Here is a 5774-nt window from a genome sequence, read left to right as displayed (position 1 = left end):
TAATATTTTGCTATGTTAATAAAACTGAACACATTGAAAATAATAGATTAGAGCAATGAATATTCATTTAACCAAAGGATGTTTCACTTTAAAAAGCATTCATTGTAATTTTCTTCTAAACAGTCATCTCCCCTTTGCCCTTAATCTATGACTTCTTTACAAAGATATTTTATATGTAATATTTCAGAAACAATTTTTTTGTTATTGTATTTTTGTTTTAATAAAATTATTTCTAGTTTCATAATAATTATTAATCATCAAATAGAAAGAACCATATATTACTGGAGTTGGAAGGAATCTCAGATGCCATCTAATCTCCCCCAAAATGGAGCAAACATATCCTTTATAATGTACCTGACAAGTGACTATCTAGCTGTTTCTTGAAGATGTTCATTGAAGAGAACCCACTAACTGACAAAGTAGGCCATTTTCATTTTTCAGTATCTCTGACAATTAAGAAATTTTCCTCATATAAAGTCCCATTTTTCTTCTTGAAAACTTCCACCCATTTTCTTTTAAACACTGAGTCCAAGAAGAGAAAAGGTAATCCCTTCTCTGGATTTACGTTCCTTCAAATAATTATAGACAATCATAATTTCTCTCCTATTACTTTATTTTTTCCAGGCTATACATTATCATTTTCTTTATTAAATGTTCATATGGCCTAATTTTAAAGTCCCTTTTTTATCCTGGCTGCCCTCCTCTTAACACTCTCTGTATTATAAAATATTCTTCCTCACAAATAGTGCCTAGAACTGAACATGTTCTAACCAGAGAAGAGAACAGTAATAATATCCTTATTCCTAGATACTACATCCCTCTTAATGCAAGATAACTTTGCTTTAGTTTTTCTGGTGACGATATCACACTATTGAATCAAGCCTTCTATGCACTGAAAGCCTCAGATCAATTTTCAGACAAGCTATTTTCTAAGTATTCCTCCTTCACATGGTCATGGGAAGTTGGTTTTTAAAAAAAATTCCGAGTGTAAGACTTTGAATTTATTCTTATTAAATTTTATATTTTGTATCATGAGAAGAAACATGACAAAAGTTATTTGTATTCCTAAATTCCTGAATCCTGCCTCTGAATAGAAGGTTCTACTGTGTACTGGATGTATAATTCTGCATGTCATTAAACTTTTCAGTGTCCCAGGGAACTCTAAGACTATAAGCTACAGAAAAGTAATAAACTTCATCAGTAAAAGGACTTTCCTCATATGAGAGTTCCTTATAGCCATGAAATCACAGGTCTTGTCCCTATCACTATATACATCCCAGTTCTCTAGCCTATTAAGAGCCTTTTGTATTTTGGCTCTGCTATCCAATGTGTTATCTATCCCTCCTACTTTTGTGTCACCTGCAAATTTGAAAAACATGTCGCGTCAAAGTTAATGACAGAAGCGTTAAACAGCATAGGATCAAGAATAGCTATCTCTTAGCACTCCATTGGAAACCTCCTTCCAAGATGAAATTAGCCCATTGATGATTCTTTGGATCTGGCCATTCAACCAGCTCTGAACCCATCTAGCTGAACTAGCTGTCTAGTCAACACACTTCTTTTTCCCCCATAATAATAGTATGAGATATTCTCTGAAATATTTTGGTGAGGTCTAGATAAACTATATCTACAATATTCTCTTGAAGTAAAGTTATTATGGCATTACCTGTTCTTGATGAAGTAATGTTCCTTCCTTCTGACTCCAGGCTGGGTTCTCTATCTACTGTTCTACTTAATTGCCTTGCAATATTATATGTGTATGTATGTATGTATGTACACATGTGCCCTTTTATTGTGTACCTAACTTTCCTTATTAGTTCCTATTCATTCTAAATTTTATCACTCCTAGTGTTACTCATCACTCCTAGAGGATTCTGTTTTACATTTACATTCATCTTCTGTTACCCAACCATGCTTCCATTTTTCTCTATATGTCTTTTAAAAATAAGTTTTTTTTGTGATTTCACTTACATATCAATACTGTTCATTTTAAGTAACTGCCCATTTTTTCTCCTCTCAAAATCATTCTTCTTCATTCACAGGAGATTCCCATGCTTCAAAGGCTGCTATTCTCTACAGAATTTTTGTACATGGGATCCTCCTCAACTTTTTTCTGAACCTTTTGAAATCTGTTCTCCCAATGTCTAAAATACATCTAAGACTATCTATGATTTTCATTTCCTTTAATATTTCAAATTCTAAAATGAAGAAGTCACTTCCCTCCTAAGGTTTCCAATCATTTCCCATCTACTAACCAGTCCCTTGTTATTGGTGGAAATCAAACCCCCTTTATTGTTTAATTTACCTTCACCTTGTGAAGAATGAAATGATCATTAAGGCAAATCAAGAAATAATTAATCTTTCTTCTTATAATCTTTCTTCTTCTTTTTTTTCCTTTCCCCCCAAAAGTTATGAGGGAAACTTAGTAAAAAGAAAATATAGATTTTGTTCATTGACAAATATTAATTTAAATTAAACATTAAAATACTATTCTGCTCATATCCTTTTACCTGCTTGATTTCTTTTAATAAAATTGTTACTTTCTTAGAACAAATGTCAGTGCATTGGTCTCATGCCACCAATTGATGATGTGGAATTTGTTTTCTTGTATTAGGATATCTAGTTACCCTTCCATATTCCCTATTATTTGTACATTGTGCATAGATATCTGAATCTATGGGTTTTACTACAGACTCTTTTCTTGAATTTTGATTCTTGTAAATTTCTGGGTATATTCATTGATACTCTGTTTCCTACCCTATAGCTACTGTCTACAGTATCTAGCTTAGTTTATACATATAGGCAGTACCTCCTCTTCACTTTTCCTTTGATGTTAAATATCTCTTTAATTCTATTTTCACAACACTGCACAAATATGTTCTTACTAGCCCTCATTAGGTTCACTCTGTTTCTAGCTAGGCCCATACAATCTTCCAGAAATCCAAATTCCTTTCCCAAACACAATTTTCTTTGCCATCCATTCATTTCCCAGGTCTGTCTTTGTTTTTTAAAACCTTTTGTCATCAATGAGCTAGAAATTAGATTTCTCCCCTTGTGGTGGAAATACTGTCTCTGTCTCTAAGTTCTCTAGTTTCTTTCCCAAGAACTATTCATTTTTAGCTATGCTTTCTAGCTTCTTTCTCATCTTATTGTTTGGGTCTCATAGTTTAAAAAATTGTTAATGGAAATCCAGATTGTCCTGCATTGGGAGATCCTCTATGATATCTTAGATTCATGCCTTAGAAAAAGATCCAACTTTTTTTTCATTATCACATACTTAAATACTATTCAGCAAAAGTCACCAACTAATGCTACTTTCCTTTTTTTTTTTTTGACACAAACAGGACTTTTTTTTGGACCTATTATCCATCCTTGGAAGACAAGCAACTATCTCCTCCTCTGAAAGTCCAACTCTCTTAATTAAGAATCTTAAATTTGTTATTTTGTTTAATAGGTTTTTATGATCCTCCTTTTATTCTGTTATGTAATATTCTTACATCATCTGAACTGACACATTTTAGGATTCCCTTTTTACATTTCAAAGCTTTTTCTTCATGTTCTCATTGATGTCATTCCATTTTTAAAAGAACCATTTCATTTTCATTGTTCACCTTAAGAATGGAAAGTTTTTCCTTGAACCTCTTTATCTTTGTTGTTGTGTGTTCTAGATGCTCTGAGAACACAAATAACAGTCATTTGGGCCATTGCAAAATGATAAATTTTGTATTCTGCTGCAAAGTTCTACCTCCTCTTCATGCTTTCTGGATATTAGATCCTTGGTTCTGTTTCACCCTTGATAGTAGCCTCCTGGAAAACTGTCATGTGAATATGCTTGTTCTTTGAACTCAATCACCATATGTGTGTATGTATATATATGTATATATGTGTGTGTTTGTACATATATGTGTGTACATACACACATATATATGTATATATGTGTGTGTGTGTGTGTATATGTATATATATATATATATATATATATATATGGAATGGGAGAGAGAGAGAGAGAGTTAGGATGTATCATCCCCACAAAAGAAGTGTGCATTTGGTTAATGCATTCTATTTTTTCTTCCATCCATTAAATAGAATAAGAAAGATACATGAATCTATTTAGTGATTCCTTTCCTCTTGTGTCCACAGTAGGTAAGAGAAATTCATTTAGTTCAGGGAAAGAAGAGAGAGGAAAAGGACAAGAAGTAGTTCACGTAGCTCTTCACATCACCAGTTGCAGAAGAATTGCAAATGAGTAGTCCTCTGTGTAGGCTACTCCTCACATGGGGATGCTTCCAATTCAAGGATATGTAACCACAGAAGATGACAAATTTATGGGGCGGCCAGGTAGCACAGCCAGTAAGAGCACCAGCCCCAGTGTCGGGATGATCTGGGGATCCAATCTGGGCTCAGACACTTAGCACCCACCCAGAAACACCTGGCCGTGTAACCTTTAGCAATTTACTTAACCCCAATTGCTTAAAAAAAAAGATGGCAATTTTTTAACAGCCCCCAGTACATAGCTACAAGACAGTACTGAATAATTCCTGAACTTTCTTCTTTAATATTAAGCTGTAAAATTGGGAGGAGAATGAATGTGACTGACTTGTGCCACTCTGGGAAGTTTCAACTAACTGTGTTTGCCATACTACTTCACTTTGCAAACTAGGCCTCTTCCCCTGTGAATTCGGTTCACAGCAATGTGTGTTGAAGTGCCAGCCATGATGCACCCACAGTAGCAGACTACGCATGCCATATGACTTAAAGGAGTATATTCTAACTGAATGGGACCTGAACAAACAGAGGCTATTTCCCAAAATAAACATACTTGGTCAATATTTGGCCTACATCCACTTGCTACTTGTAGTCATTACAAACAGCTGACTGTAATGGCCCCATTCTATTTAATACTGTGAGGAAATCATAATAATTTTGAACTTGTGACATCCTAGTATATGAACACGCACAATATTGTGATGTTCAAAATGTAGTATAAGACGAGAAAAATTGTTGAAGTCAGTTGGGTGATAGGAATAAAGAAAATAATTATTTATTCTACTCTATCAAAAGTGGAGAGATTCTAAGAGATCTCCAAATTCTTTTCAAGACATGTTTACTTCCTCACAACCAAACGCATGAAAGGACCTCTTCCATCCATTCCTCTGTGTGGGATGCAAAGCTGGTTATTATCCTCAAGACACTTTTAGTCAAGGATCTAATCAACAAATGAGTGAAATTCTTACATTTCTAAATGATATGACATGACCATACTTTCATGGAAAAAGAGAAATCTCAAAACACTTTATCTCTTTGTTTGCAGGCACAAATGTTTTCACAACAACTTAGTAATTAATCATCTGAGAAAGAAAATCTTGAGGATTTTCAAATCATGTGCTTTACTATTCTGCATTCTATTCCATAGGAAAGACCCAATAAACACCTTCCAGATTCCAAATGATTCAAATATTTCAAGTCCATTAAAATACACACACACACACACACACACATACACACACACACACTCAATAACACAGTCATTATTTTTTCTCTTCATTCTAACCTTTAACCCTCATCTCTTTCCAGGGCTTATGCTAAAAATAACAAACGGAAGTTATGTCTTCAAATTTTGGGTGTCTCTTCTGGGGATGTATAGATAATGAAAGACAGTATTAAAATTTGAAATGGGTTTTGTGAAAATAAATAAAATCTGAAGGTCTCTGTAAGATTTGCTACTAGTGCTTTTGACCTCAAGATTTCAATTACATAAATATAAATATAAAGAT

Source organism: Petaurus breviceps, unplaced genomic scaffold (genome assembly GCF_028583685.1).
Source record: "Petaurus breviceps papuanus isolate PSGF00001 unplaced genomic scaffold, PetGlider_PUasm1.0 91133, whole genome shotgun sequence".
In the NCBI taxonomy this organism is placed as follows: Eukaryota; Metazoa; Chordata; class Mammalia; order Diprotodontia; family Petauridae; genus Petaurus; species Petaurus breviceps.
This window is presented reverse-complemented; position numbering follows the sequence as displayed.